Raw genomic sequence first — 12,753 nt, 5'->3', positions numbered from 1 at the left:
CGTTCCTGCCAATCAGGAGCAGATGCTAAACTTTCCAAATGAAATTTAGAAATGCGGCACAGCAAAAACATTAATGTTAAATTTTAAACTAGAAATGTCATTTTAAAAAGTGTAAACTCCTTTGAATAATTTAGCAGTACAAGGAATGCACGACCCTGTGTATGTATGTGGCCATCTGAGTAAAAAGTAAAAAGTGCTGGCCTTGCAGAAATTAATGGTAGCGTAAGCTGATACATTAACCCCTGCTGAGCTGCTACAGTCCATGGCGCGCCTTGTTCTCTCCCCCCGTCCCTGCAAGAACACGATGGGAACCAGCTCACGCGACTCTGGCAGGAACACCCACCGCACGGCAACAGGGGAGCCTCTCCTGTTTCCTTCAGAATAAAGGGGCTCACATTTCAGAGTGCTGCAACGCGACGCTGCAAGACCCGCGCACATACACGGGGACGTGCAGAAAGTTTGCGTGCATGCTAAACGAACAAACAAGAGAAGGCAGCACAGAGGGGTCGGGCTGCAATGACGGGGTGCCCGGTAACCAGGGCTCCGCTCTCAGTTAGTGGTGTTAAGTGTACTCACAATGGCTCCAGTGCACTCAGTTTCCAGACCAGCCGGTGCTTCGAGGGACCCACTTGCATCAGTCAAACTCCGCGAGTCAGTGGCTCAAGGGTAGTGACGGGCAACTTCCATTCTCCCCGGGTGCTTTAGGGTAGTCACGCGCAGCTTCCAGTCTCAGTGGGCGCTTTAAGGGTAGTTACAACTTTCCGTCTCCACGAGTGCTTTAAGAGTGCTGAACTTCCAACGTCCTGTGGCGTTTTAAAGCCCAGAATTGAGGAGCGCATCGGACACGAGAAACTGACACTATTCAAAGCAAAAAAAGCCTTTCAAGCCAGGGGGGAAGGGGCGGGGCTTCCTGTTCTATGCAATCCAGATGGCCGGAGAGTGCTTCCACCGCTGGCGGGGACCCAGCCTATGGCAACGCTACATTACAGCTACCTTGGCTGGATCTTAAACGCAGCCCGCTTTGAAAGCGAGTTCACCCACCCTCCCCTACATTGTGACTGGGCGGATTCCGTCATATTTCAGGAGCCAGCGGCTACAGGCTCCAAATATTTTACTCCATCACACTTGGGGGGGGGGGGGCACTTTTGCATTCCAAAACTCCAGAGGCAAAGGCTTTCTGTGCGCCTCCCCTGATTGGAAGGAGAAGGGCTTGCCATGTTTTCAGAGACGAGCACACAGTTTTCTAGGCTAATGTGAGGGCAGTGATAGATTTAAGGAAAAGGGACCCATAGCCCGAAATTGGCCGACGGCCCTGGCGAGGGTGTTGCTATAGGTCTGGAAAAGATCAGGGGTTACGCTAATGTCGGGACTCTCGGGACTCGGGGCTAGCTAGCCTTTTGGCATACATGCCAACATTTCAACCCATCTGTGCGGGAGATAACGTCCGAAAAATCGGGCAACAAATATTGTCCCATAGGAAAGTATTGGGCAAAAATTTATTTAAGACTGGAGAACGTGAAAAAGACCAATATTTTACACGAAAAAAAACCGGGCGTCTCCTGCCTAAATCAGGAGGGTTGGCATGTATGTTTTGGCTTTAGCCCCTGCACTTCTAACCAGGGTTCCAACCAAAAGACCTGGGGCTATAGGCCCTTCAGCCCCCCTAGCAATGCCTCTGGGCCCTGTGTAGGCGAAATGTAAGTCGGGAGGAGTTAACAGCCTTCACAAGTGCGACACTGATGAACTTTATGGACACATGTTTCATGTATTGTAAGTTGCCTTTTCTACTATTCAGGTTTTCCTGGTTACATCACCGGGTCTTGCTGCCCGGGATCATTCAATGTGTTCAAGTGGAAAATCTGCTCTCCCGTTCCATCTGCTCATCCCTTCCTAAATCACAAGCGCTCCTTTACCCCTTCCAAAATATTTTGGTCGCCTCTTCCATCCGCTTCCTCATCTCCTTCCATAAGACCACCTACTCCTTTAACCTTCCATCCTCTACATCTTCTATCTGTCCTCCATCCTTCTCACCTTCAATCCGCTCTCGCCTTCACCACAAGGAAAACTTGCCTTCAGCATGAAAAATAAACACTAGTCACTGTAGACCCCCAACAAGTGCCTGAGAGGTGAATTCCAATTAATCATCCCCTGAGAATAAAAGTTGTGTACCTTTTATTCAACATAGATGCATTAACTAAGCTGGAAAGAAACTACACAGACCCAGAGCAAAAGAGGAGCAATACAAGTAGTCTGGAAACTAGTCTACCAATTTCCCCATTTGCTCTCTCCTTTTTATTTTATCCAAACGCCTTCAAATTTCACACCCTTCAATTCACTCCGACCTTACCACCATTCCCATTTACCACCACCCCAACACATTCCCACCACGGCCTAGCTGGGGAGCCCTTATTCTATCTCTGCTTCTGTGGATTTCTATAATGTGCTCCTGGACACTGTTGGTACTCCAAGCAGGCCGCAGAAGAAGGCCTTCAGGTTTGTAGCCTGGAATGGGGAATCTTGTGGCTTAATAAAAGTCATTTTGCAGCACAACATAGTATTTTTGCAGCACATTTATGAATTGATTTGAGGGTGTGAAGGAGTGCTACTATGCATGAGAAAGCAAGGATGCAAAAGCAATTGGAAATGTAACCAATATCCTCAGGTTGACATATACCTTTGGAAACAAAATCTGCTACTTTCTATGGTTATTATGAGGATTTACTCTTATTATATATGGAGAAAAAACTCGAGTGAGGCTTTATTTTGGAAAAGTGTACACTGCAAACTGAAACACTTCTAGGTGTACCTATTTTTGCAGGTAAGGCACACTGAGATTTAATGATTTGCCAAGGATCACACATTTTGACACTTTGGTCAAGTAGTGAAACCGGAATTGGAGGCTAGTCTGAACTGTAGGTACTTGACCAGATATCTACTTCTCTCATGTTTGAACAAATATGTGTTCATGTTTGGGTTTGAAGACCAAATAAAATAGCCTGTTTAATACAGATGATGTAACCAAAGTGCTGTAGTCTATCAGATCCTGGTCTCTGCCTTTTGGAAAACATCCTCCCAAATATCTCCCCCAAACCTATGGAATCAGAATGGCACTCATCTTGCAGCTAGTTGCAACTTGCAAGCCTCAGTGTTATAGGTTTCACACCCCAGCCTCTCCTGCTAACAACCTCACTCCTCCATTTCTCACAAAGCCATTTGCAGCATGGCCACCAAACATAGCACACAGAAGGGTGCTAAATAAGAACACTTCGGGATCGTATTATGTGACACTGCGTTTACAACTAAAACAGGGGTTCAGCAAGAAGCAAAGGTTTTAGATAGTTGTCTTTTATGTTCTATACAATAGGATACCAACCATAAGTAAAAGTACTTGTAAATAAAATAACCATATTCATTATCAAACACAAAAACAGGAGCACCATCACTTACGTATAGTTAGCAGTCATACGAATCTGCAAGATTATTTTAAATGAAGGGTTGCAAAGACCGATAACAAAGCCACAGGGACATTGCCAGCCTTTGTTGCTCAAGGCATCATAGAGATTAGTTTACATAACAAGAAGTTGCCTATTAGTGAATACGGTGCAACACTTGTTAAACAGGAAATCATATTGTGCCTCCTTTTGATTTATATTGGCCTAAGCCTAGTCGCTCTGCGAAGAAAACCGTGTTTCAAAGCTCAGATTTTGGATAGACTTCACCGCCATGTTTCTAACTTGCAACCAAGCCTCCTGACCTTTGAGTTCTGTTAATGGTTAGACTGTCCGAGGGCCGACTGTTTAGACTAGGTAAAGAGACCTTGTACTGTGTATGAACTGTTGTCCGAGTATTGTCTACGCTAACAAGCCTCATCCACAAATACACATCGGCGACAATGATGTGCACACGCCAAGCGTGGACACAGGCTGAACTACATTGTGAAGGGATATAGACTAAGGCTTACTGTGGGATCCGAGAATATACATTGCCATTGTAACTTGATGGAAATGCAAACTCATGTAATCCTTTTGCATATTATTGAATAAGTTGTATGTGAACTCGGCACAAACTCTAGACCGCAGATTATTAACATGTAGAGGGGCTGGACAATATTGCCAAAAGTGTATAAAAACAGGAATGTCTAGATGTCCAGCACTCTCTCTCCTCTCTCTGATGGGCTGGTACTCATTGCGGCGTGGTGAGAGCCAGATAGCTATCTGTTTCCATGTTTTTTTGTAAACTGTACAGTAGAATAAAGAGCTGTGAATCTTTATAGCCTGTGTTTGGTGTATTTCCTTTCATGGTACTCAGCCTCGATATTTCTTTGTTTTTACACACTATATAATGAATTATAGATGGGTAGCTTTTTACTACAGGGTTCTATTATACTGAGTGGCATCTGATAGATATTGAGAGCGAAGCATAAGTTGTCTACAGTATCGCTCTGAACCCCACAGTGAAATGCACCCGTACTTGAGGGTTAGGCATCGTTAATTGTATATGGTGTGGAGCCCACTTGCGTCTGTTGTCCAACCCCTATGCTGACCCTCACGGACAAGTTTTGCAGGGCATGTACAGTGGAAGCATGCAGTACAATATTCAAGATAAATGATATGAAGACCTCCTTACCATTGTGATGGTATGGGAAAATATGGAGGTAAAGTGGCCGTGATTCCAATGCTGCCACTGCAGTAATTCCATTACTGCCACTTCACCACTAATTTCCCACACTGCCAAATTCTGATTTGGGTAGTAAATTAAAGGAATTTCCCTCCAGCAGTTGCTGGAGATATTTTCTTCACTTTGCCTCCAAAATTGGAGAGGAATTTACCACCAGCGACATTACCCTGGGAGGTGAATGCTCCAAATCCACAATGGAGTCCAATGCACTCCAGGAATGGTCCTCAACACTGCCATTCTGCCCATTGTAATCAGGAGGATTTACTGTGATCGCAAGTGGTGGAAACTGTAATCAGGGGGATTTACTGTGATTGCGAGTGGTAGAAACTGTAAACAGGGTATTTACTGTGATTGTGAGTGGTGGAAACTGTAAACAGGGGATTTACTGTGATTGTGAGTGGTGGAAACTGTAATCAGGGGGATTTACTGTGATTGCAAGTGGTGGAAACTGCAAACAGGGGTTTTACTGTGATTGCTAGTGGTGGAAAATGTAAACAGGGATTTACTGTGATTGCGAGTGGTGGAAACTGTAAACAGGGGTTTACTGTGATTGCGAGTGGTGCAAACTGTAAACAGGGGTTTACAATTGCGAGTGGTGGACACTGTAAACAGGGGATTTACTGTGATTGTGAGTGGTGGAAACTGTAATCAGGGGGATTTAATGTGATTGCGAGTGGTGGAAACTGTAAACAGGGGATTTACTGTTATTGGGAGTGGTGGAAACTGTAAACAAGGGATTTACTGTGATTGCGTGCAGTGGAAACTGTAATCAGGGGGATTTACTGTGATTGCGAGTGGGTGGTGGAAACTGTAATCAGGGGGATTTACTGTGATTGCGAGTGGTGGAAACTGTAAACAGGAGATTTACTGTGATTGCGAGTGGTGGAAACTGCAAACAGGTTAGGCAATATTTCCACAGGTAATACCATCACACTTATAGAGAGGCACCAAGCGCCGTCCGCCCTTAGCCCCCTTCCCCGAGCCATGCCAAAAAGGGGAAATAAATGGCAGAGAAAATGGTGCATCTTCCTGCTTTGACGTCATAGCCGTCGAGTGAGACTTTCTTAATCCTCTGCTATGACGTCACAACAGGAGAACACGGCCTTTGGGAATGGAAATAGTTGCTAAGCCGTAAACTGCCAGCAATGAAACCCTGACTGAGGCTTTTTTAATAACGAAATTTGAGCTGCCTCACTTCCATGATGGCATTTTGTTCTTTCTATTCCTATCCTGGTACTTAATAATTCCTCTTTCACGTGGGCTTATACAATCTCACAAAAGAAGGACAGGATTGATGGGCCTACAGCTGTTGTGTTTTCTTCCAGATATGCTGTGCTTGGACAACGACATTAATGTGCAGAACAGCTGGTTCTTTTAATACCGACCCGGGCTCATTTGTGGTATGGTATTTAGCATTTTTGAGTATGGAATGTTGCATCTATTCAGGAATGCTTTTATTCGTGCTTTCGTTTGCTGGAGACTTGTGGGAATTCATTTAGACCAAATAATATTTTTAACTTCATTTTGGTTTTGACCATATGTGGTCTGTGGCCCCTTTTTGGGCTTTCTATAGGTTGACCTAAGGGAGGGGGGTGGAGGGTAGTCCCTTTCTGCGTATAGCTGGAAGGGATGTTCTGGATGGTTGGGTGGTTCAAGCCCAGGAGTGTTTTTTTATGTGTTGTTTTATTTTTATTTTTTATTTTTCTTACATTGACTATAGCTTTAAGTAGTATTGTGTCTTGTGAATTCATTGCAAGGATTGGGACACGAGATCTACCCATGTCTTACACTTATCAGAGGAATTTCAAGGTGGTATCTTGGAATGTGAATGGTGCACATTGTGCTGTCAAGAGAAAGGTGATTTTGAGTAAACTAGGGGAGATGGGAGTGGATGTCGCGATGCTTCAGGAGACTCATTTGTTAGATGCGGATATAGATAAGTGGATAAAGGAGTGGGTTGGTGATGTTTATGGTTCGTCTTTCACTACTGGTTCTAGGGGTGTGTGTATTCTTTTTAGGAAGAATCTCCAGATCACTGGGGTGAAGTGTGTGAAGGATGGGGATGGAAGGATAGTGTGTGTCACTGCACATATTCAGGATACTCAGTATTGTTTCTGCAATATATATGCTCCGAATGGGGGTGATGGTAGTTTTTTTGTAACTTTAGCACAAATGTTGCAGAATGCAAATGCGATTAATGTAATTTTGGGAGGGGACTTCTGTTGTTTTGGAACCTGAACTTGATAAAAGTGTGGGGGGTGCAGGCAGTGCCAACGATCTGAAAAGAACAGCATTAAAGAGACTAATTGCTGAATGGAACCTTACAGATGTTTGGAGATTGCAAAACCCTTCTATGAGACAATATACTTTCTTCTCTGCAAGGCATAATGCTCACTCGAGAATTGACCTCCTTCTGACCTCTGGCCTCTGTACACAATCATTCCAAAGGGGAGACGTCGGATCATTACTTATTTCGGATCATGCTCCAATCTCCATAGACTTGCAATTGACCTTCCCGATTCCTAAGTCTAACACCTGGCGGATGAATGTCTCCCCCTTGGACGATGATGAAATTGTGGACAAAATTGTTCAAGAGGCGAGGTTCTTTATATCTGTGAATTGGACTGGTGAAATGAGGGTGGAGTTTGTGTGGGAAGCCTTTAAATCATATATACAAGGATTGTTGATTGGTTTGTCAAGCAAGAAGAAAAAAATGAGAGATGCAGAAGTGAAAAAGCTTACTGATGACATTCAGGATCTTGAGAGAAATAATATGTAAAACTTTTCAGGTGAGACTTTAAGAGCATTGAAGCAGAAAAGGAGAAGATTGGAAGATTTATATTCTTCAAAGGTTGAGTGGTTGCTTTTTAGAACCAAAAGCAACTACTATGAAAAAGGTGAAAAATGTGATCGGCTTCTGGCACATCGATTAAGGGTTATGGAGAATGGCAGATCCGTCAATGCAGTGGAAAGACCGGATGGGGTGGTGACTTTTGATCCTGCGGAGATTAAAGGCATTTCTGTCATATTACAAAACCCTGTACTCTTCAGAAACCAACTTATCTGAGCATACAATTTGTCGATTCATTGAGGACTGCCATCTGAAGAAAGTGAATTCGGAATCCTTGGAGTGTATGGAAAGAGATTTGAGCGTGGAGGATCTCAGGTTGGCTGCTTATGCGTTGAATTCTGGGAAGTGTCCAGGTCCGGATGGACTACCAGCTGAACTTTTAAAAACTTTCCCAGAAGAGGTTTTTGCATTGATGCTAGAGATGCTGCGTGCCTCTTTGTGGAATGGGTGCTTTCCATGTTCAACAAGGCATGCTTCAATATCTGTTTTTCTGAAGGAGGGACGAACACCGGTGAAAACTGACACTTATAGGCTGATCAGGTTATTGAACACGGACAACAAGATTTTCGCCAAGGCGTTAGCTTTGTGGATTGAGAATACTCTGATGGCTATCATAGATGTAAGTCATCATCTGGATTTGTGAAAAGCAGACATGTTTCAGAAAATACGAGACAATTGATGCTGACACTATTTGAAAGCAAAGAACACCATAATGATGTGGTGACGTTATCCTTGGATGCTGAGAAAGCTTTCGACCGTATTGAATGGACATATCTTTTAAGTTCATTGAAAGGCTAGGGTTTTGGACTAATGGCATGAACTCGGACGTTTTTGAACTTGAGAGAGGCACAAGGCAAGGCTGTCCACTGTCGCCAATTTTGTTTGTGATCGCCATAGAATTGCTGGCTGTGAGGATAAGAGAAGAGGACAGAATTGAGGGCGTACGCTTTGGTGCAGCCTCCCAGAAAGTTTGGTTGTATGCGGATGACATGTTGGTGGTGGTTCAGAATGTGGAGAGCTCGATTCCTGCGCTGATGGAGCTGATTGATGTGTTCAACAAGGTTTCTGGATACAAGATCAATTGGACCAAGTCGGAAGCGCTGCCGGCATCAACCACTTGCACTGTTTTGAAGATGCAGGGTTTTCCCTTTAAGTGGTGTCCGAATAAAATGAGATACCTTGGGATTTGGCTAACGAATGATGTCTTGAAAATAATGGATGTCAATATTACACATGTGATTCAATCTTTGGAGCTGGACCTGAAGAGATGGAATGCACTTAACTTCAGTCTCTGGGGGAGAGTGAATGCCATCAAAATGACATCAACACCGCGAATCAACTATGTGCTCAGTGTGCTTCCCCTGGACGTTAAAAAGGGCCATTGGAGGAAAATTGAGAGTTTAATCCAGTCTTTTCTCTGGGAGAACAAACAGCCACACCTCAGTTTGTGGAAATTGCAGCTGCCCCAAGACTGTCAGGGTCTGGGGGTTCCTGACTTTGAGAATTATCATTTGGCCTTTGGAGCCAGGCATCTGGTTCCATTTATTGAAGATTCGGAGGATGTTTGGACGCTGGCGGAATCAAGTAGTTCTTCTCCGTTGCCGCCTAGCGCCATACTGTCCACGGTGGATGGATCTGGTTATCGCTCATTTCCGCCGACAAAATTCCTGAGAACTTGTTGGAGGGAACTATGGAAGAAAAGTAAGCGCAAGGTATGTGATAATGATTACATCCCTATCTGGCTGAATCCAGGTATTTTGCTGAATGGGAGGCCGCTATTGTGTTGAACTGGCTCCTGAGTGGTGTACTATGGTTGAGTGATCTGATTGAAGATGGCAAATGGATTAGCTATAGAAGACTTGCACAAATTAAAGATCTCGGAGACTGTACAATGGGTGAATACAGAAAATTGAGAGGTTTGCTGCGGAACCAAGGAACTGTTAGTGGTGGTGGTTGGCAGTTATGGCTACCTGAATATAAGGCATTAGGTGGTTTGGTGTCCAAGGTATATAGAAATCTGGGCCAACAGTACACGCCAGCAGAGGGATTGTTAACTAAGTGGTCTGAGATCCTTGGCTCTGATATGACTGTGGAGAGGTGGAGGTTTCTTTGTAAAAACGTGACTCTGACTTCCATTAATCTTGGAGAACAATGCCGCCAAATCAAAATTCTTAATAGAGTGTTTTGGACTCCCCAAAGACTTTATGCGAGAGGGATGATTGACTCAGAGGCTTGTTGGAGATGTAAGCATGATGTCGGCTCCTTTGAACACTTGATCTGGGACTGTTATGAACTGAGGACATTTTGGAGGAGTGTCACTGAGAAGATTAATGAGGTTCTATTGCTGCAAGAGGATTTTGATTATAACACTATCATCTTGGGTGAGGATGATAAAGTGGAAGAACTCACTTATCCACAGAAATGCTATTTTTTTAGGGCTGCCAATTCAGCAAAAAAAATCGTTTTGAGAAAATGGAAATGTGAAGAGAGGCCAACCTGTTCAGAATGGGTGGAGGACTTGAGGCAGGTTGCCAGGATTGAGAAGGTTATCCTTCGGAGAAATATAAAAATGAAATTGTTTGATGAAATGTGGGGTGGGTTTTTGGAAGGCATGTGATAATAAGTTGGTCTGTTTTGCATTTTGTATTCTGTGAGGGTTGGGGATGGTTATGGGGGTATGGATTCTTTGCACAATTACCATGCTGATAAGTTTGATGTTTGTATGTTTTCTGTAAACTTCAATAAAAATTAATAATGGAAAAAAAAAACAGATGCTTTATCACACATTTTGCGGCTACATTATGACGCTCGCCTCGCTTTTATGGAACTATGAATTAGAAAATACCCAAGGCGGGTAAAAAAAACAAATGCATCATGGGAAATGCAACTATATGATGTAAACATGTGCACAATCAATTGCCCTGCCCAGCCCTGCAGGGGCACTTTAGATAACAGATGAAGAACCAGCCACACAGTCGGCGATCTGTCCTTGGGGGCTGCATGACCTCCATCCATACAAAAGAGTTGATATCAATCAACATCCATGCACAGAGTAAAGCTGAAAGAATCACCCTCCCATCTACAGTATCCCTGTAAAAAGTAGCCATGAAGATCACATTTCAGGCAGAACTAAAAATCAAATACCTGGATTCATCGCCCCTGCTACAAAGTACATGTTAGGGAAAGCCACAGCATATTACTCATAATGGTGTGCTATTTATATAGTGCATTAATCCAAAGCGCTTTACAGAGCACATATTTACATACAATATCACCCAACCAAAATTGGTGCGTGTTTATCGACCACGGAAGGATGAGTTGGCCTTGCCAGGTTTCGAACCTGCGACCTGCAGATCACGCTCAGATTGCAGCAGCGAGCGCTCAACCCGCTGCGCTATTTTACCAGCACATTACTCATGCCACAGGTCCTCTAATAAACACCTCACTATAAATCTTATAAGCACTGTAATGAAAGATGCTAGTACTAATTAATAATACACCAGTTCCAATTGTACAATGTGGGATCAATATTTATAAGCACTGTAATAAAAGATGCTATTACTAATTAATAATACACCACTTCCAATTGTACAATGTGGGATCAATATTAGTCTCCTTCTCTCTGTGCATTATTCCTCCCCCAAGATGAAGTTAAGGGTTGCATTAGTAGCAGGTGTGAAAGGTGTTGCCTCACTTTTAATCAAATGAAAAGGTGTGTGTCGGAAGCGGCCTCAGAGACGTAGACGCAGAGGAGGAGGTGCGGCTTGACACGAGCGTGAGCAGAACGTGCGGGTCCTTTCCTCAAACTAACGAGGCGAGGCGAGCGCGAGCGTGAGCACGAAGAGAGAGACGGGAGTGGTCCGTGAGTACGGCAGGTTACCTTTGGTAACTGTGCGGACTGTGCGGACTGTGTGGACTGTGGGGACTTTTCCCTGCGGTACCCGCGGCACCCGCTGTATCTTGACGAGGGGCCCGCGGGAATAAAGCGGAAGGAAGACTCAAGCACACAGCACACGGCACTCTGCATTGGGAGCGGAATCCCGAGTGTGTGGAGGCAGCCCCCATTTGCGGAGGCAGTGTAATAGAAGGACAGCGTTGGACAACATCAAGTCCAGCGGCTTACGAGGGTACACGTAAGTGAAGGGGTCACTGGGCCTGGTGTAAGAAGGGGTCTTTGAACATGGCTTGCTGGGCATAGATCTAAGTGCCTTTTTGCTAGGGCAGCCCATTGACTGAGCTGCCTGTGGGATAAAAACGGAGCAGCCTCAAGATTGTGGAGACCTCACTAATGCTATTTGGCTTGCTGGGCATTGATGTGAGCCTATATTCTGCAAGGGGAAAGGCCACGAGTGAGTTGTCTATTTGCAATAAATTGTGCAGCTATCTGTAACTGGCAGACCCCACGAATTCCCCAAGCACATTAAGGCACCAGAATAATCATGATGCAGCGGGGGAAAAGAGCGCCACACTCTATATATAATCTGAGGAATAATAAGACACAAACTCAGAAAGAGTCCAAGGAGCTCAATAAAAAAGGGGGCAAACGAAGGAAGAACGCCAAATATGAACTCCCGGTAGCACAAGGTGCCATCACTAAGTTTTTTCCGGTGAATCCACCACCTGAGATAAACTCCACTACAATTGATGAAGAGCCTGTGCAGAGTGAGGGGCTGGCGCAAGTGCCTAGGGTCAGTCATTCTATCAATTCTTCTAAGATTGACGATATTGACAATAACTCCCTCTTGGACTTGTGTTTGACAATACAAAGAGAAATGCAATCTTATACCACACAGACTATTCCAAGTGGCTCACCGACCCTGAAAGATAATAGCGGGAATCCTGCAGTGGGGGAATATAACGCGACAGGTCACCGCGAGCGTCTATCCATCTCCCCGAATCTTGCAATGGCTTCAATGGAAGATGAGCCAGATAATGAGACGATGGGGGATATGGGAGCCATATCTGGCTCTGTTCAATTAGCTGAGCTGCAAACGTCCGTGGGTGCCCTCCAATTTGCTCTAAAAATCCTGCTTCAGATGACGGGTCGCATCCTGGAGAATTCCAACGCCATCTCATTAGCATTGGAATTGAAGAACTTACCAAAAGAGGATACGGAAGAAAAGTTAGCAGAAGCCCTTCAAATTGCCAAGGAGATGGAAGACAAGGCAGATGAGAGAGAGGAAAGTGTGGCACTGGAGGAACTGGAGACTAATATCTCGATCGAA

General features: G+C 44.4%; 1 protein-coding gene across 1 annotated transcript in view; it reads right to left on the bottom strand.

The window, feature by feature from the left end:
• Nucleotides 1–875, bottom strand: part of SLCO2B1 (solute carrier organic anion transporter family member 2B1) — a 770,532-nt gene extending 769,657 nt beyond the window's left edge. The window contains exon 1 of the mRNA XM_069640200.1: nt 577–875. The gene's annotated coding sequence lies outside the window, so the exon portion shown is untranslated. The remainder of the gene's footprint in view (nt 1–576) is intronic.
• Between the last annotated feature and the right edge of the window lie 11,878 nt (nt 876–12,753).

This window comes from Ambystoma mexicanum, chromosome 7q, assembly GCF_040938575.1.
Source record: "Ambystoma mexicanum isolate Mex_15411 chromosome 7q, UKY_AmexF1_1, whole genome shotgun sequence".
NCBI classification, from domain to species: domain Eukaryota; kingdom Metazoa; phylum Chordata; class Amphibia; order Caudata; family Ambystomatidae; genus Ambystoma; species Ambystoma mexicanum.
The sequence above is the reverse complement of the archived record's forward strand: the minus strand, read 5'-3'. Positions and strand labels throughout refer to the sequence as shown.